The sequence below is a fragment of the Antechinus flavipes genome, chromosome 5, assembly GCF_016432865.1.
Source record: "Antechinus flavipes isolate AdamAnt ecotype Samford, QLD, Australia chromosome 5, AdamAnt_v2, whole genome shotgun sequence".
Taxonomy (NCBI): Eukaryota; Metazoa; Chordata; class Mammalia; order Dasyuromorphia; family Dasyuridae; genus Antechinus; species Antechinus flavipes.
The window spans coordinates 21549397-21570797 of NC_067402.1; positions in this window are offsets into that span (position 1 = coordinate 21549397).

Sequence of the window (21401 nt, forward strand, 5' to 3'; positions counted from 1 at the left end):
ATGTAGATCAGTGGATCAATATCACACTAGGGAAAGACGTGGAATCCCCGCTTGTCTTCCTTCAGTTAAAATCCCATTTTCTATAGGAAATCTTTTCTATTTCCCTTAGTAATCCTGCTGGTTATTTCTAATTTATTTTATCTGAATTCTGGTTTGCCCATAGTTGTTAACATACCATATTCCTTTTAGACTGAGGCCTCCTCTAGGCAGGGACCTGGGATTTGCCTTCTTTGTGTACTCAACATTTAGCACAATGTCTGGCACATGGTAAGCACTTAATAAATGATCAGAAAGTCAGTATTTGGAATGGAATTCATTGGAGATTTGTCTCCTTTGATGATTATCTCAAGTTCTTGTTCACTGTTGTCTGGATCTCATCCAAATCCTCTCTAAAATCATAGATTTAAAATTTGGGGGGGACTTTAGGGACATCGAACTCAAACCTCCTTATTTTAACCAATAAGGATCACGTGGGTCACATGACTAGTGTCAAAAGCAGCATTTAAAGCCATGCTTTCATGGCCAAGCTCTGAGTTCTATCGATTGCACTTACTATCGTGTCCACGGCACTGGAGATAGGGCCTAAACTTAGCAGAGCAGAGCCAGATTCTCATTTCCTTTATTATGGATATTCTCCTTTGATCAATGCTGTGTAAGGTCTCATTAGAAGGGTTGGCAGGATTCAGTCCTCAGCCCTATCTGGTTCCATATTTTTATCAATGATCTAGATGAAAGCATACTTATCAAATGGGCTGAGGACACGAGGCTGGGAGGGATAGAAGCTAATAGCTGATGACAGAATTAAGGTTCAGAGTGATCTCTTTCTCTTGAAATGATCGACTAAATGAGAAAATGATTGGTGAGGACGAGAATAATGACCATGTTAAATAAAGATGTAGGTAGGTGAAGAAAAGAAAAATCGATTTCTTAAGTACAGATTGAGAGAGGCTCGTCTTAATGGCATTGAATGTGAAAAAAGATTTGAGGACTTGAGCTGACCACAGCTCAATAGGAACCCCCAATGTGGATTGGCCACTAACAAATCAAAGGGGACTTTTAAGCTACATCACTCAAGGGATCTGAGATCTTGTCGATGTGGGAAGCTTCCCACCCTCCCAAATACAAATCAGAATCACCGGAAGCATCTCCTGGGATAGTGGGCAGAGTGCTGGGTCTGGAATCAGAAGAACCTAAGTTCGAGTGCAGCTTCAGTTTGTTAGTTGTGTGGTTTTGGGGAAGTCACTTAATCTCTGTAAATGGGGATAATAGTACCTACTTCCCAGGATCAAATGAGATAATATTTTGAAACCTTTAAAGCAATATATAAACCTCACTATTAAAAACATAGATCTCCCACCCTAATTTAAAAAAACAAAACCTCAAGAAAAATGTGGTGAAAGAGAGACAGAGAGACAGACAAGAGACAAAGAGACAGAGAGGAAGAAACAGACAGAGAGAGAGAGAGAGAGAGAGAGAGAGAGAATACTTCAATTTTCAATCCATATTACATATTGCATATGCATATTGTATCTGTGCATATTCTACATGCTTGACTCTTTCTTTCTCCAAGTTCAGCTATTTGCTCCAACTTGCCAAGAATACCAAGGGATCCCTTCTTTTCCCATGGTGCTTTGTCCTTTTCTAAAAGGCCCCAGTAAATTCTGAAGTCCTGAAGATTTTGTGAATGTTCTCCCTTACTTTCTTCAGCAAGTGGGCCCTTGAAGGTACCCTGGAAAAGTATCATTAAGGGTTAAGTTGTCCCTATTTTGCTACCCAGGCACAGTGGAAAGACTGCTGGAAAAGGAGCTTTTCAGGATGTCTGGTGCAGGGTAGGTATTTAATAAATGTTTGTTGATTGGGGAGCCAAGATCGGAATAAGTATTTAATACGTATTTATTAAGTGCGGGGACCTCTGGGGCTCCAAGAAGCACTAGCACCTCTGCTGTGGGGCCTTTCTGAGCTTTTCAAAGGATCCTACTTCCCAGGATCAAATGAGATAATATTTTGAAACCTCTAAAGCAATATATAAACCCTCACTATTAAAAACATAGATCTCCCACCCTAATTAAAAAAAAAAAAAACCTCAAGAAAAATGTGGTGAAAGAGAGACAGATAGACGGACACACACAGAAAGAGGCTCTTCCACTTTTGGTCTCTACTTGATTGATCCAACTCTCACCTGTGGTTCTAAGGAGCTAGAAGATGTGGAGTAGCTATGCCTCCAGTAAACCATCTAAAACATCTTTAAACCAGCATGAGGGGAACTGACAGGCCCCAAGGTGAGTTAGATAATGAGGAAAGGGGATGTCTATCCTAAGCAGGAGGAGATGTCCCCCATGGAATGGGCTGATGAGAACAATTGGTTGCAACGTCCATGAAGGTGACTGGAGAACTTGGTCAGATATTGAAGATGGCAGGATCATCCACTGCATCCTGACCCATTGCGAGTTGCCTGGATTTTTGTCTTGCCATTGGACTTCAGTGACTGCCAGAAAGAGAGAGGCTGCTGACTCTGTTTCCCTAAAATCCAATTCAAGTGCAAATCAAGATATCATCCTGTGATGTCATTGGTCCTCTGCAAAAAATGAAAAAATAAACAGTAGCAATGTGCCAGGGACTGTGCTAAAAACTTCACAAATATTGTCTTATTTGATCCTCACAACAGCCCTGGGAAGGAGGGGATTTTTTTTTATCCCAATTTATCAGATGAGGAAAATGAGGCAGATGGAAATTAAGTGACTTGTCCAGGATCAAAAGTGTCTGAGAGCAGCTTTGAACTCAGGTATCCCTGATTCCAGATTTGGAGTTCAAAATCCAGCAATTCTACTTATTTTAAAAAATATATTTTAAATATTTTCCCTCAGTTACATTTAAAACAGTTTTTTTTTTACATTAAAAATTTTTTGAGTTCCAAATTCTCTCCCTTATCCCCAGCCCCAGTCCCCATTAATAAGCACATGGGAAATGATGCAAAACATTTCCATGAAAGTCATTTTGTAAAAGAAAACATAGATCTCCCACCCTAAAAAACACCTCAAGAAAAAATATGGTGAGAGAAAGAGAGACAGAGAGAGACAGAGAGAATACTTCAATCTTCAAACTATATTCAGGCACAATCCATTTCTTCTCTGGTTAGGGATAGGATTTTTCATCCTAAGTCCTTCAGAGTAGTTGGGGATCATTATACTGCTGAGAATAGCAAAGTTTCAATGCTGCTTGTTTATGTGATTTTGAGGAAATCCCACCCCCAATTTAGGTCTGGTTCTTTATAAAATAAGGGGACTGATTATTTCACTTTGTAGGTCCCCTCCAGCTCCAAGTCTCCAATTATCCCTGTACTTTTAAAATTTTCTCCTTGAATATAAAACCTTTTCCTTATCCCTGATTTTGAAACCAGCATTTCAAGAGGCCTCCAAGGTCAGCATTAAAAAGCAGGAGGTGGGATGATGCTCCCTTGGCCTTTCCATTTCCCTACCTGGGCAGGAGCAGCAAGGCTGCTGAAGCAACCAGGCTGACCTGCTGGCCTTTGGTGCATTTTCAAGCCCATTAGAAGTTACCCCAAAGGGACTCTTGCTCCCCATGAGACATCTTTCCCATCACCATCCACAGAACTCAAGATCCCTATAAATTGTTAATAGAGGCCAGAACTTTCACTCTCCCCACTGACCCCCCAGTATATCCTCCGGGGGAATAAACACATTTAAAGGGAGGGCAGGAGGAGTGCTGGAGGAAATGAATATACACTACCCCACATAATGGTGGAACAGGATAAATGACGAGCAAAAGCAAGTGCATTTAGTTGCTTTTAAGATCTGTCTACTTTTTCATGGGGTGGGATGACTCTGGCATAAATCCTGACTATGCTTTTCTCCCCTGGGCAACAAATGTTGTTTTCTTCTGAAGAATCCGGACAACAGTAACTTAATTACTCGCACTAGTTTTGGCCAAAGTGCTTCAGCCCTTGAATAAAACAGCTCCGTGTGTCCTCAGCTCTGGAGTCGATGAATACTTCCTTGGTTTCCCCCATTGTTCCCTCTCTCCTAGTTTTCCCAGAGTCCTCTTCTTCTTGTCTTCTTCTATTCCTTTGCAACCCCCCTCCTTTCTCTTTCCTTACTGAGGAGGCTCAGGGCACAGTGACACTTGACATAAAGAACGGAAATCACCAGCCATTCCTGTGATATTTGTATTTCCGAAATGCCGGCTTGCGCTCTGGGGTATGAGACAGAGAGTTAGAGTCGGAATGATCATCTGCCAGGGAGGCATGGAAATAAATGTAAATGGGAATAAACAGGGAGTCAGGAGAAATTAGAAAAGAAGACCCTGCTTAATTGGAGAAAAAGTGTGGAACAGTGGATCGGGGCCCCTGGACTTGGCAGCAGGAAGACCTCACTTCACATTCCTCCTTGAATGCTTACTATTTGTGTGACCTTGGATAAGCCATTTAGTTTCTGTATCTCAGTTTTCCCATCTGTTAAATGGTGATAAGAATAGTGTCTCATATACTTTAACATATTTAACATGTATGGGACTGCCTGCCATATAGAGGAGGGGCTGGAGGGGAAAAGTTTGAACAGAAGTTTTTGCAAGGGTCAGTGTTGAAAAATTACACATGAATATGTTTTGTCAATAAAAAGCTATTAAAAAAAGAATAGTGTCTCCCACAGGATCAGATAAGATGATGAATTTAAAGCACTTTGCAAACTTAAAGTCCTATATACATCATTTAACAAAACTGTTCTCACCAGACTCTCAAATGTCCAGAACTTGAAGGTATTTTCAGGAATCATTTTCTTAAAATGCCCTACCTCCAGATAGACTGAAGCTAAAGGATCTTAGACAGGTGGTTGCCTATATCCTATTTTTAACGGTTTCTAGGGAGAAAATGGATTTTTCAGCTTTCCTTGGTAACTTGTTCTGGGCTAATACCAGTGAAGGGAAAAAAAAGATTGGCAGTAATATTAGCAATTAATTTTCATATTCAAAGAAATGGTCCTTTCTGAAACTGTGTTTTCCATAGATTCTTTTCTATCCCACTTCTCTCTTTCCATAGTTGTTTAGCAAGGAAATGTTAGAACCACTGTTCATGGCAGATGGGATGATGGGAATGAGTGGTGTAAAGATACTCAAGTCTTGGTTTCTTTCCATCTTCTCTATCAAAGAGAATGATCTTTGGACAGGGAAGGACCTCACAAAAATGGTCACTAAGGAGCTAATCTCCCCAAAGACTTAGGGAGATGGTCAGAGAACTTCTTGAGACCCTTCATGAAACCGAGGAGTCAGGAATAGTGTACCCATATCATTTATTACAGAAGGAGCCAGAACAGATTGGTAAGCCACTGCTTTATGCATGGGGAATGAGAGAGATGACAAAGAAGTGTAAGATGGGTAACATTTTGATTTTCAAAAAGGAGAAGAGATAGTAATCTATAATTTATAGGAAAATGAGCTTAATTTCCATTTCCAGAAAAATTCTAGATTATGTAATTTAAAAGGTTGCTGGTAAACATTTATTTAAAGGGATGTGTGTGTGTGTGTGTGTGTGTGTGTGTGTGTGTGTGTGTGGTTAATAAGACACTCAATCATTTTACTTTGCTTAAAATCACTAAAAAATCACTTTAACCCTATTGTCTTTATTGGGTGAGAATCAACCAAACATATGATTGAGCTGTGAACAAAGCTTGGCCATCTCCATCGAATCGAATAGACTGCTTCAAGAGATACCACTGGATAAAATGGAGAGTATTGTACAGGAGGCTTTTTTTTTTTTTTTTTTTTTTTTTGTATTAAGGGCTGAAGAATATGGTCAACCCATATGGCAGGCCAGTTTCGATCCCAGGAGATTCTAGTGGTAATTGAAAGAGAAGGTCCAGTCAAATCCACAGAGATTCAAGTTCATTTCTCCCTCTGTAGGTCAACAGAGGAGGTCCTTGTGAACTTTGCAGGATCAGATGATTTGGGCTAGAGGCAAAATAACCAGTGTCTTAGAGGTAGAGTCTCCTTTGGAAGATGAGAATAAACTTACACACACTAAAAAGGCAGTTTCTTCATTCAGTAAGAAAAAAAAGTTCCATGTCTTAGTATTCAAGAGAACCCTATGAGGGAGAGAAAAGGATTTCTAGCAGCTAGGAGATGAGTGTTTCTGAATGGTGAGCTCACTCTGCCCCTGATCTTTGTGTTGGTAGGAAAGTGGAGTATCATAGACTTTGAAGGGAACATTTTGTACCAACTTTTTTTTTTTTTCTTAAATTATATCACCTTAGGAAATATCCTTTTTTTGAAAGCTAATTAAGTCCTATCCGATTGATAATTAATATTTTAGTGATTTGACTCTTTATGATTCTATTTGGGTTTTTCTTGGCAAAGATACTGAAATATTTTGTCATTTTCTTCTGCAGCTCATTTTACAGATGAAGAAACTGAGGCAAATAGGATTAAGTGACTTTTCTGGGGTCCCAGATAATCTTGCGGGGCTCAGGGTGCATTGGTAGGTGCTTATGAGATACATATTAGAGAATTAAAAGAACACTCCACAGCTCCTTCAGGGTTCCCCAGAACTCTAAGTAATAGTCCACCTTCTGGGGACTCAACTTATCAATTCCAGTGGGACTGAGAGAGTATTGCTGGAGAATGTGCTACATTTAAAAACATAAATGGTGTAATCTCAAAGAGCCACCAAAGCTTCATCAAGTTGAGATCACGCCAGACCAGCCTTAGTTCCTTTTTTATGAACAGGATAATTAAAATGTTGGGTTAAGAGAATGCTGCAGAGATGATTTCTTTAGATTTTAACAAAGCACTTAGCAAAATATATCAATCTTGTGGACAAGATGGAGGGATATGGGTTTGGTGTTAGGATTTAGGTGGAATTGAAACCGGCCAATGGCTAAACCAAGGAATACCAATTAATGATGATTCGGTGTCACCTTTGAGGGGGAGTCTCTAGTGAAGTGCCTGGGGGGCCTATGTTTGATTATGGATTGTTGAACGCTTCTGTCAGTGATGTAGATAAAAGGATGGCATGCTGATTGAATTTACTGATAATATGTAGCTGGAAGGGATGGCTAGTCAGGTAGATGACAGATTTGAGAACATTTTCACAGGTAACTAGCTTCTGCAGAACCAAGGAATCTCAGCACCTCAGAACAGCTGCCCAAATTCCTTCAAGGGGCTCTTAAAGAAACAAACTATTTGGCCAGCCAGTTGGATTTTGATTTTTTTCCTCCTCCTCTCGTTCTTCCCCAGGGCTTGAGCCATATCTGCATCTGGCCTTAGCCCTTTTTCTGAAAACTAGGGACTGAACTTTCCTCAGGGATCCATTCTTTGTGAGAGTCACTGACTTCTTTCCATCTCTCCTCTGCCTTTCTCTTACATACTAGACTTTATTATTCCTTGAATCCATCAAGAATTCATCTTATGCATTGTTGGTGGAGTTGTGAATGAATCCAACCATTCTGGAGAGCAATCTGGAATTATGCCCTAAAAGTTATCAAACTGTGCATACCCTTTGATCCAGCAGTGCTACTACTGGGCTTATACCCCAAAGAGGTACTAAAGAAGGGAAAGGGACCTGTATGTACCAAAATGTTTGTGGCAGCCCTGTTTGTAGTGGCTAGAAGCTGGAAAATGAATGGATGCCCATCAACTGGAGAATGGTTGAGTAAACTGTGGTATATGACGTTATGGAATATTATTGTTCTGTAAGAAATGACCAGCAGGATGAATACAGAGAGGCCTGGCGAGACTTACATGAACTGATGCTAAGTGAAATGAGCAGAACCAGGAGATCACTATATATTTCAACAATGATATTGTATGAGGATGTATTCTGATGGAAGTGGATCTCTTTGACAAAGAGAAGATCTAACTCAGTTCCAACTGATCAATGATGGACAGAAGCAGCTACATCCAGAGAAGGAACACTGGGAAATGAGTGTAAACTGTGTGCATTTTTGTTTTTCTTCCCGGGTTATTTTTACCTTCTGAATCCAATTCTTCCTGTGCAACAAGAGAACTGTTCCATTCTACAAATATATATTGTATCTAGGATATACTGTGATATATTTAACATGTATAAGACTGCTTGCCATCTAGGGAGGGGATGGAGGGAGGGAAGGGAAACGTTGGAACAGAAGTGAGTACAAGGGATAATGTAAAAAATTACCCAGGCATATGTTCTGTCAATAAAAAGTTATAATAAAAAAAAAACATAGGAGCAAAAAAAAAAAAGAATTCATCTTAGTTTTTTGATTTAATTTACACAGATGGATTTTGCTGAGCAGGGGTATTGATTATACTCCAGTGACTTGTTCAGGACTAGATTTGACCCCATCCCATATGTCTGCTGCCATTAAATTCATGACCAAAAAGATCTCTTGTAGTTCCGGGGCAAATTGGTGAATTATAGGACTCTAGCCTCCCTTCTATTGAACTAGTTTGAGCCTAATTTTTCTTTTCCCCATGCCCATAGTATGACCCACCTATGTAAATATTATATTAGATAACATATAAATATATTCATATATCTATCTTTCAAAACCAAACCAAACCTTGGATCTTCTTAGGTTATATTATTATACTGAATGGCACAAGAAAAGATGGAGTCTCACCAGTTCAGAGACTTTGAGGTAAGGAGGGAGTAAAGGGTAGGTTTCTCTCTTACTATGAGAGGTCTTTTTCCCCCATTTAATAGTATTTTTTTTCCAATGACATGTAAAGATAGTTTTCAACATTTACTTTTATTAGCTATTGAGTTCCAAATTACTATGAGAGGTCTTCCAGCAAATGACTTTTTTGGGTGTGTTGTAGGTGTTTTCCCCTTCCCATTTGAGTTAGACTAATTGGTCTTTTCCAATTCCAATTCTGTGAATCTTGATTGTCTGTTCTGTAATTCAGGGCCCAGAACCCCTTACTCCGAATTTATATGATCAAATTCAAGCTTGGGAGACTTCTCCCAATTTATTCTCACTTATGTTTCCAACTCAGAGTTCCCCTAGAAGCCTCATGTTTGGCTCACTTTGGCCCCCTCCAAGGGTGTCCCCTGGGAATGTCTGAATTTATCTCGGTCTAGTTCTCACAGATATCGATAAATAAGCATCCAGTTCCCATGCAGGCACTTAAGCTAACAATCCATCAGATGTGAGGCGACTTTTACTTCACCCCAAGGAAAGAATAACAACAACAAGGTCCAAAGTCAAGGCATATGCCTTCTGGGTCTTCAGAGAGTCTCATCTTTCTTTGTGGGCAGAGCTTCTCATGAAAGGGAATGTTATACTTGAATTTATTTTAGAGTAAGGCCTTCCTTCCTCTTAGATCTACACAATCATGGTAATGTATGGTTGTGGTTGAAGGCAAGGTCTCAGCTTTCTCCTCCATATTGTGTTTCAGTCATTTGCTGCTCCTCCAGCTCTGAGACCTGCTCCTCTTATTTCCAGAAGGCGAGATGTGGAAATCTTCCTCCTCTCTAGGACCCTATATTTCCCTTCTCTCCTTAGGTGCTCATGGTTTCCTTTCTAGGAAATCCAAGATGGTCTCTGCTCCTGCCATCTTTGGGCTGATTAGACTTTCTAGGAAAGGCTACACAGAAGGATAGTCGCTTCCTATGATCAGATCTGTTTCCTGATCCCTTTTTTGGGATCAACTCTCTCTGGACTGTGATTCCTGATAAATATGTCTGGTCCCTTTTATAAGCCTGAATCCAAAAATATGGCTCAGGTCTATAATAACCTGGGATCAATGGTTCCACAAATACCTAAGCTATATATTGCCTATATCATAATATACTGCTAATAAGAGGGTCCACGCAGGGGTCTTCAAACTATGGCCCGCGGGCCAGATGTGGCAGTTGAGGATGTTTATCCCCCTCACCCAGGACTATGAAGTTTCTTTATTTAAAGGCCCACAAAACAAAGTTTTTGTTTTTTACTATAGTACGGCCCTCCCATAGTCTGAGGGACAGTGAACTGGCCCTATTTAAAAAGTTTGAGGACCCCTGGTACACCTTCTATAGTGTCCCACTATCGTCAAAACCAGAACCAAAGCCTTTTGTGTCATATCATCAGTCCTGACTAGTGTGCAAAGTTAGAGAAGCCCCAGAATGTCCATACGGACCATTGAGTCCGATCTGTGGCAGAGCATCCCGAGCTCGCGCTGGTCCGATCAACCACACAGCTCTAACCTAGTCATGTCTGTGGTCCTCTGCGAGAACAAGGGCGACATCCCACCGGTCCTGACTCGCCTCCACACGGCTCCTTACCTCTGACTCAGGAACCTCCCTCTTCCCTTCCCCAACCTGGATTGTTGTGAACGGCTTTCTTAAAGGAAATGGTTCACACACATTGAAGGGAAGGGACATTAATCAGCATGACTGACCCCAACAGTAGGGTCAGAGTGAGGGGGGAACTTAGGGTTCATCTTGTACAAACCCCTCATCTTCCAAAGGAGGAAACTGGTCAGTGACGATTGGCCGAGGGCAGGTCTGTGATCTCGGCCCTTCTAATGAGCAACTTGGAAAGAGAGAAACTGGTTTGGAAGATGGGGAAGAGTCACTTGGCTCGGGACTAGACAAATCAGGTGGGCTGCAAGATGGAGGAGGCCACAGGCATGTGGGACTGGGCTGTGGAGAAAGAAGAAACAAGAATTTGGCTTGAACTGGAAAACGTTAAAGTTTGACTAGAAGATCTGTTCTTTTTTTATCTTTTATCTAAAAAGTGTTTGCTATTTTTGCTGATTCTGCGGAAATTTCTAACTTTCTGCAGTAGAGAAACTGCTTGAGGCTGCTGTTGTTTCCTTAAAGCTGGGGTGGCTGCCCGACGCCTCCTGTTTCTTTTTGAGTCTGTCTCCACGGTCTCTGACCACACCTGCTCTGGGATCCTGCATTGGTGCTTGCTCTCTGTGCAGCCCTGACCTTATTCTCAGGGTTGCTCTTTCCTGCTCTCTCAGCTTGACTTTGGGGACCACAGGCTTCTCCGTTCTCCATCAGCCACAAGCAGCCGTTGGGTATCCGCTTTGGCACTGGGATGCAAAGAGAAAGGCAACTGTCCCTGTCCTCAAGGAGCTTATGTTCGACACGTGTGGAAGCTGCTGTTCCCTTTGCGTTGCCTGGACCAGGGATTTCATGGCGTGGAGCTCTCCCAGGGAGGAATCTCCTTCTTCCAAAGCATAAGTCAGGGGTCCTCAAACTTTTTAACCAGGGGCCAGTTCCCTGTCCCTCAGACTGTTGGAGGGCCAGACTATAGTAAAACAAAAACTTTGTTTGGGGGCCTTTAAATAAAGAAACTTCATAGCCCTGGGTGAGGGGAATAAATGTCCTCAGTTGCCATATCTGGCCCGTGGGCCATAGTTTGAGGACCCTGAATTCATTCCAGACTCTAATGGACAGGCTTAGAGATTTGCCTTGGGCATTTGGAGGGTGACGGACTCCTTCAGGATCATATAGAAAGTGGGCAGGCAGGGGGAGTTTCTGATTGTAGCTGTCTTCCATGCTCACTTCCCTGTCAAAATATATACAAAATAAATATAAGACAACCTTAGGAGACACGGAAGCAGTGGTGGAGGATGGGAAAGGCCTAACTAACCTTCCAATCTCTTCCCCTCTCTCCTCGGGCCAGAACTAATCCTTAAAGACTCCCATGGTTTTCAGAACCTAGTGCAGAAAGATCTTATGAGGAATAATGGGAAGCTCCTAGATAATATATAACACTTTAGAGTTTATGAAATGTTCTACCCAAACAGACCCATAATGTGCACTTGTTTGGAGCCAGGAAGACCCAAGTTCAAATCCAATCTTTGACATAGAATGGGTCTATGACCTTGGGTAGTCCTTTCCTGCCTTAGTGCCCAATAACTATGTGCTGAGCACATAGTAGGACCTTGATAAATTCTCGTTAATCAAACAAGGAATTGACTGTTGTGTTCTGAATTGTTTTTCTAGTAACAGTGATGAACTTATACTGATCCACCCATTCACCTGCAGACGTCGCTAGCTGGCACTGCACTTGGGGAAGACCTGAACTCAAATTCAACCTCAGACATTTACTAGCTGTGTGACCTTAGGCAAGTCACTTAATCTGTTTGCCTCAGTTTCCTCCTCTGTAAAATGGAGATACCAACAGTAGTTATCTTATAGAGTTTTAAGGATCAAATGAGATAGCACTTACAAAACCCTTAGTACAAATGCCCTCACCTAGTAGACACCTAACATATACTCATTTCTCTCTCTCTCTGCTTACTCAGGCTCCCAGTGACCAAAAAGGAGCATTTTCAGCTTGGCTTCTCAGGCTAAGTTCTGTAACCATGGATCAGAGTAAAAATAAATGGCCAACGAGAAGAGAAAACATATTCTTGGCCCTGTTGATGTCATGCTTGAATTAACCAAATGACCCCGACTATATATTTTCTTGTCTTTGAATTAATGTGCAGTGGAACGCTGGAGAATCTCCTCTCCCCTCCAAGATAAACTTTTTTTTTGTTGTTGGCATTCCCTGCTCTTGTCGGCCACTATCCGCCACCCAGGGAGCGACAAAGTTTTCCCATCTAAATCACAGTCTTAGAAATACAACCCTGGTCATTACCTACGGGGAGTTAACCATCATAGGCAGGAACAGGCAGCAGAACAGCACAAAACTAGACTCTGAGGACTTTATCCCAAAACCTCCTCTTGTACTAGCAGGATAGGTCCCCAGAGCAAGGCTGGCTACCAGGAGGTCTACGAGTACCTCTTGAGGATTAGGGTATTTTTTGATATTATTGATATTATTGGCTTGAGCCCCAATTCTGATACATTCTCCCCAATATCAACCAGCAGTAAAAGTTATAAGACCCAGGAATTACCATCCTGCCAGCAGTTAGCTTTTTTGGAAGATATTTACAGGGAAAATATAGCAAGATTATAAGTACAAAACTATCTCCTCTGACACCAAGGACATGTTTCCATTTTGATCTCTGGAAAGAGAAAGGAAGAGAGAGCTCAAATTTAAAATGGTTCTTCCAAGCAGACTCCCCACTTTTGAAGTTTACTTTTGAATCAGGCGCCGTTGCTGGAGGACATTTGGTCCGAGCTGTTCAGTCTGATTTACTGCTGTGCTGGATGTCACAGGTGGCTGGGCTCCGTTTCTGGAGAACTTGAGGTCCTGGATCTCGAGGGCTCTCTTTTGATTTTTCTAAGCTCATGGTGCTGGAGTTCCCTCGGTCCTCACTCAGAGACTTACAGTAGTTCTTGTCTTGATCACTACCAGGACAAAAAAGAGTACTTTGGTTGTTTGTCCATTTTGTAAGCACACTCAGTTCAATTTGGCAATCCACCCTAAGCCACAAAGTAAATGGACAGGACCTAATTGTGGAATATTGGTGCACACTCTGAAATGGAGTCTCCCTTCCATGGACTCTTCTGGAGGAAGCTCCTGCTCCTGTCTCTGGATTAGGGATTACTTGACATATTGTGCACTATGGATTGGCTCTCATTGGCCAGTTCCCCATTAGAGTGAAAAGCTCTAGACCTCAAAGGATTAGGGTTCGAATTTTACCTCTGCTAGTCTCTGGGTGACTCTAGGCAAATCACTTCCTCTCTCATGGCCTTAGTTGCTTAAGCTTTAAAATGAGGGGTTTGATCTGGTTGGTGTCTACGTTTCCTTATATCTCCAAATGTATGGTCCGTGGGAGACAAGATTATGAGGCATCTGGGAACTGCAGATGGACCTGCAGCCGGGGGGTGGGGGTGGGACGGGGACACACACGACGGTTCATTTGGGGTTTGGGGCTGGTCTGGCACGGGTCCGGAGAACAGTCCCCTGATTTGGTTTGGTGGAATTGTACCCCCGAAATGGGGGCACCGTGGCCATGTAATAGCCCGGGGACAATCGTGATAATGGCTTCCAGAGCACTAGGAGGCTGGGTAAAAGTAGGGCTCACCAGTGACTGGATAAAGGAAACATGTCCCCGACTCTGGCTCAGCAAGCTGAGGCAGAGTCCCATCAGTTCTGTGCGAGGCAGGGGTCCGGACACTGTCTGCATGTTACAGGTACAGAGCCTCTCTCAGACTTTAGCGTATACACGCCATCCATTTTCTTCTTTTTGCCTTGATCTGTGCTCAGCCCACCTCCTTCCTAGGCAGATTCATCTCTGGGTTTCAGTCCGGGAGAAGGGTTTATTTTTCTAACATATTTTTCTTCTCCTCTATCCTTCATGAGACAAAAGAAAGGAACAAAAAAGCAGTTTAGCAAAACAAATGTCCACATCCCAAATTTGATATTCTTTGCAGAGTTCCCTCCGTAGTCCATTTTTTTCCCCTCTCAGTTTCCTGGATCTTCAGTATAAGTGCTAGAACTGAAGTTAGGAAGCCCTGGGTTTAAGTCCTGCCTCATATATGTAATAACTGGGTGGCCCCAGACAACTCACTTAACCAAATCTAAGTTTCAATTTGCACGTCTATAAAAATGGGTATAAAAATAGCACCTACTCTACCTCGCAGTGGTGATATGATCAAGAGATTTTATCTCTCTCTTTCTGTGTGTGTGTGTGTGTGTGTGTGTGTGCGCACACACACATGCAATTTTGCAAATCTTAAAGTGTTATATGAATGTCACCATTATTATCCTCCAAATATCATGTGTAAGTTAAGGACCAAACCTCACTCCTAGACGGTTCCCTATCACACCAAGATGACACTGAATTCTTCCTGATTACCATAGCTAGCTACAGCCCTCCATGGGTTTCTCTTCTCGGTACCTACTCTCTGTAACTTTTCCAGGGTGTTTTCTACAGTTCCTGCTTTGATTAATGTCCAAATCCTTTAATCACTTCTTTTTTGTTCTACTTCCTCTGTCCCAGGAATTCGTTTTTTTCATACCATTCTCCCTCCATTGGACATGCTCCTAATCTGTTTCTTGTGAATCAATTTCTGGCCCATCCAAAATGAATCTTTATCACCATAATTCTGTGAGTATTGTTGTAAGGATCAATAAAGAAAATTTATGTAAAATGCTCTCCAAATGTTAGTGATATATAAAGCCTGATATTATCATTATCAATCGATACACATTTATTAGATATAGATTATATGTAATGCTATGTGCTTGCTTTCATCATCATCATTATCATCATCATCATCATCATTATCATCATCATCCCCATTTTACAGATGAAGAAACTGAGGCTCAAAAAGGTCAATTGATAATCAGGATCATATAAATAGTTAGTGTGTGTGGTGGTACTTGAACGCATTGCTTCCTGACCTTTTCACCATACCATAATATCCCGGCTTCCCCTGCCAAGCTTCTTTGTGTTTCCCTTTCTCTCTTTTAAAACTGAGGAACCAGAGAGAGGATAGGTAAAAAAAATTCACCCTACAATCCAGAGGAGTGGATTTCCCCTCCTTTTATGATGGTGACGGGGAGACAGCTTTTCCCCCTTCCCTTTGCTACCCTAGTATGGCAGTAAGCTTCAAATCCCCCAAGTTATATTCCTTCAGAGATCATGGCTGATTTAAACTTTGATGGAGAGAGAAATTAATCAACTTCTGCCTCCCAGGCCTGTGCTTAGCCCACTGAACCACAGGGCCTTGCAGCAACAACTAATTGAAATACAGAAATGGAAGACAGAAGACAGAAGCTGAATCCGGGGGGATTAGGGTTAGCCTTAGATAGAGTGAACAGTGCTTTAAAGTCCAGGCTACGTGGTTTTTAGCTGCACAAATCTCATTCCTTTAGGTTAACGTGAGAGTTTGGAGAGAGTTTCCTAAAATTCATGTCCTTAGTGCGTGGGTACCTCCATCTATTAAAAATTGTATCGATGCTTCTTATTTTGTGTCAGAGTTTTGTGTCAGTCACTGAGAACTTGCCCTTCACTTCCTTCCTTCTTCCCTTTGTCCTTTGGAACTCAAGTTAAGCAGGACCCACAAGGTGGCCGTGTCTGATGGCATATACAATATTCTGTTTTATTAGTCCTCAGCCTCTCTCGCAATGGAAGCATGCATTTCATTATTTCTTTTTTGAGATCCTACTCACTTATCATATTTAATTTGATTTCAGCTTTCTTTTAGTATTGCTTTTGCTCATATTATTGTAGTATTTTCTCTTTGTTCTTTTTCTCTGTCTGGATCAGGACAAAGAAGTCTTCTCAGGATTCTCTGAATTCCTCACATTGATTGGTTTGCTTGATTTTTGTTTTTTTGTTGAATAATCATTGTCCATTATAGCTACATGTCCCCATCTGCTCAGTTGTTCCCCAGGTGATGAGCATCCACTTTGCTTCCCACGAAAGTACCTTCTGTTACTGGTAGTGCTAATTCAACAGTTGTTGCTTTTAAGAATATAAGACATTTTCCATGTGTGATATATGTGACTAGAGTCATAATCTAAAATTGTTTACAGCAACATCTTGGTTTCAATATATTATTTTCTACAACTTTAGTACTTTCTATATTTTGTTGGAAGCAGGACTAGAATGTTGCTCTTCATGAAGACAGAAAACTCACTTCTAGCCCAAGTCTTTGTCCATTGGCTCAAGGGAAAAGATAGTATAGACTAGTGGAAAGAATTGGAGTCAAAGAGCCCCATAGACTTCATCTGAAAAACAAAGAAATTGAGTAAAAGCAAGAGACCGATTTATTTATATGATGATCATAAGAATATAATAGAAGACAAATCTGAACTCAAAACCTGGGCCAATTCAAAGACCAGGCATGACTTCTGAAGGCCGATGACAAATTATCCTTCCTGCCTCTTGGAAGAGAGTTTTTGAAGCAGATGAAACAGCTTTTCAGACATGATTGATATATGGATTTTTTTCCTTGGTTAAACTTATTTCTTTCAAGGGAGAGCTTTTTGTTTAGGAAAGGGGAGTGTATGCATAATGATGCTGATTAAAAAAAAAAAAAAAAAAGAAGCTGAGAGCCAGAGGAAGTTAAAGAAAGAGTAAATGCAGGGCAATTGTTGATTTTACACAATTTACAACAAATTGTTAAATTTAATAGACATTTTTATCTTATATACACTCCTTTTTCCTATTATTTTTATACTAAAACGCTCATGTGTGTGAAATTCATAATAAAAACAAATTTAAAAAATCCCCTCTGACACAAGTATTTTTAACTGGAGAGTCCATGAACTTGCTTTAAAAATATTTTGGGGTTGTACTTCAATAAAATTATTTTTTAGGTATTTTATTTTATGCATTTAAAAATATGATTCTTAGATGGAGTCCATAAGCTTCCCCCAAACTACTAAAGGGATCCATGATTCAAAGGAGTTTAAGATTTCTACTCCCCATTCCAATGAATGTAATCACATTGGTTCCATTGAGACAGATTGGCTCATTCGATAAAATAACGAGTATAAACTAGTTATGAAAAGTCCTTAGCTTGAGTGGAACAAAATGTTTTGTGATCGACTGAAAGAATCAGATATAGTTCTGGGCTACAATAAAACTAGTCAGTTTGAAAACTAATATTCCAGAAACACTCCAGTGGTCTGGAATATGAGCTCTAGCCAAGCCCTTGAGGAAGGAACCAGAGGTGGTGGCAATGATAGCACAGCATCCGAGTGGTCACGGCAGACAACAGAAGGAGTGATGGACAGATGTGAAAATACAGGAAACTTTAGGCTCTTTGGGGAATCATGTTTCTTCCTGATAAAAGTGCTGACTATGGACTCATCCCCCGGAATCCAACAGAGAGATACCCTTATGGGAAACTTTATATAGATTCCAAAAAGGGAGAAAAAGACTCCCAGCATCCGGTCTTTTGAGATACCCCTTTGTGAGATGTGTTCAATCCCATTGTATTCTAAATTTAAACCTACTCTTCCTCTGGACTCTATGCATATTTATGGGAGAGTGTTCCCTAGATTTTGGGGTATGTGTGCAATCTTTTGTAGCTATGACTCTTGCTATACTACCCCAGTAAATACCATTGCTAAAAGCTAAGAGAGATTATTGGATGTTAATCTAAGGGAAGCACACTGGTGGGGATTTGTAACTGACAGTGTTGGAAACTTCAGCCCCTCAGGGCTACCCTTAGAACACTGAGAGAATAGGTAGAAATTGTTTTGTGTCCAAATAGACAACTGAAGATGAGAATCGCCCTAGAAAAGTGATTGTGATTCTATGAACAAAACAAAGAAGTCGACATTTTGGAAAACAATTATGAACTATATTAGAGGGCATATACCCTAAGGGGGCCAATGATAGAAGGAAAAATCCCATATATACCAAAAGACTGATAGCAGCATTTTTGGTTATAACAAAAAAAAAAATGGGAGAAAAGAGGGTTCCAATCGACTGGGAAATAACTGAACAAAATTATGTTATATTAATAATGCATAGGATATTATTATGTCTTAAGAAATGATAGACATGAAGAATTTAGAAGAACTTGGGAAGACATATGATTGGATGTAGAAAGAAATAAAAAGAATCATGGGAAAAGTTGACACAGTAATTACTACAATATAAAAGAACCCAACACTGAACAATCATTTGGGTCAATACAGTGACCAACTGTGACCTAAGAAGACCCATTGAAAAGCAAACCTTGTTCCTTTCAGCTGAGGGGAAGTCGATGTAGAGATGCTGAATAAGGCCTACTGGCAGGAATATCCAAAATTTGCTTATCGATACTTCTTTGTTGCAAGGGAGGCTTCTACGTGGGTAGGAAATGGAGAGTCAGTGGGAATCAGTTGTGATGGCAAAAGAAAAGCATCACTAGGACATTAATTTAAAAAAATAGTGTTGCATCATTAAAAAAAAAAAAAAAAAGCTGAGAAGACTGAATGAGATCATTTCCAAGGTCTCTCTCTTCGTGCCTTAAACCCATGTTCTGGATTGAAATCCAAGCTCTATTGCTTAATATTCTTAGAACCCTGGGGAAATAATTTCTGACATTTGGACCTTGCTATTCTCATTTGTAAAAAGAGGCCATTGGATTAAACCATCTCAAAGGAACCTTTTGATGACTTTTGCAGATAAACCTTTGCTTTCAATTGTTTCTGTGAAAAAGTGAAGGAGATTTTGTCTAAGAACTCTTCTCTTGGGGGATGAGAAGGTGAGAGAGGGAGGGAGAAAGATAGGAGAAAGAAGAAAAAGAGGGGAGGGGGGAAGGTGAAGGAAGAGATCTGGAAAGTGACAAGAGATTTGTAAGCCCCCAAACAGCTGTTCGGTGCTGGAGAAGCGCTCCTCTCCTTGGAGCGCAGGTGACAAGGAAGACCATTAACTCATTAGCTCTGATTAATTCATCATTTTGCTACCTGGAAAATTGGGCCCTGAGCAGGGAGGTCAGAGGGTCAGTGAAATCCCTGGAATTGTCCCAGATGGTTCGAATTCCAAGAAAACAAAGTCGTCTTTTAAAAAAAGGTTTGCAAAATGAATATCTATTGCCAGACCATCTGTCCCGGTGGTTCACGTGGGGAATATGCTTTCTATATTTTGGTCCCACTAGAAGAGGGCTGCCCAAGGGGAAGGAGGCACCGGACTAGGGCCGGCTCCGCTCCAGGCTGAGAAGTGGGTGCAGCATCTCTTGGGGGCTTTCTGCCAGGGGGGGCCGTGCAGCCTTCCTCACTGATGCCAGAGTTAACAACTGACACCCCCGGCTCTTCGGGATGGGGGCGGAGGTGCAGAACAACGTGCTCTTTCTGTACTAATCTTTTGTCACGAAGAGGAGTCCCATCCGGTAATGGTGACTGGATCGGGTAGGCGGCTGTCTGTTAGGAATAGAGCGGGACCCTTGGATTGAAAAAAAAGATCTGTTCCTCAGAACAGCCCCGGGGACATAAGAAGTGCTTAATAATCCCCTCCTGGAGCTGTTGGTCCCCGTCTCCCCCCCCCCCCCTTCAGGTGGGGCAGAGCTTGAAAGGTAGAAGAACCTAGGTTGGCCCCAGATGGCCTATTTCCATTACCTGTAATATATAGGCCCAATATAATCCCATGCTAACTAATTTTTTTACCTATATTACCTATAATATATATGATAGCAATCTAGGTATATATATATTACATAATGGATATAATAACGATATGTGCATATATATTATATGATAGCAATCTAGGCATATATATTACATAATGTATATAATAACAATATGTGCATATATATTATATAATAGCAATATAGACATCTCTCTTTATATATAAAGATAAATATATATATACACACATACAAATACACGTATACACACATATGTACATATGTAACCCTCAGGGAGAAGAAGGAGGCAGGGATCCAAGCACAAGACCTGATTTTACCTGTTAGATCTTTCCTTGCAGTCAAGGAAGAGAAAGCTGTTTTTTTTTAAGCTTCTGCCTCATCTCTTTTCTCTTCTATAGGTAAAGCTTTGCGATGCATTATAGTACCTCATTTCCTCTGTGGGCCTGATAGATGGAAGACTTCTTTTCTCTGGACCAATGAAGAGTAAAGTAAAGAGACCAAAGACTGTTTTTCCCTTCTTTTCTTCTAGGAGTTTCAAGGCCCACAAGACCTTATGTCAAGGTTGACATAACTGAGCTCAAGAGAGATTTCTTTTGCCATCCTTCTTTGGAAAGTAATTATGTATTTTAAATCACTAGGATTATTCTTTTTTATAAAGCTTTTTATTTTCAAAAAACACATGCATAGATAATCTGCAAAACCTTGTGTTCTCCCTCTCATTTTTTCTATCCCCACCCCTGGATGGCAAGTGATCCAATATATATGTTCAACAAGTGCAATTCTTCTGTTCATGGTTCCACAATTATCTTGCTGCACAAGAAAAATCAGATCAAAAAGGAAAGAAAAATGAGAAAGAAAACAAAAAACAACCAAATAATAACAACAAAAAGTGAAAATACTATGTTGTGGTCCACACTCAGTCCTCACAGTCCTCCCTAGGGATGTAGATGTCTCACCATCACAAGACCATTGCAACTGGCCTGAATCGCCTCATTGTTGAAAAGACCCACATGCATCAGAATTGATCTTCATACAATCTTGTTGTTTCTGTGTACAGTGATCTCCTGGTTCTGCTCATTTTCCTCAGCATTAGTTCCTGTAAGTCTTTGCAGACCTCTCTGAAATCATCCCGCTGGTCAATTCTTACAGAACAATAATATTCCATAACATTCATATACTATAACTTATTCAGCCATTTCCCAACTAGTGAGCATCCACTCAGTTTTACTACAAAGAGGGCTGCCACAAACATTTTTGCACATGTGGGGCTTTTCCCTTTTTTATGATCTTTTTGGGATGTAGCCCCAGAAGAGACACTGCTGGATGAAATGATATGCAGTTTGACAGCCCTTTGGACATAGTTCAAAGTTTGCTCTCCAAAATGGTTGGATAAGTTCCCAACTCCACCAACAATGTATCTGTGTCTCAGTTTTCCCACCTCCCTTCTGACATTCACCATTATCTTTTGTTAGGATTATTCTTTTTTATT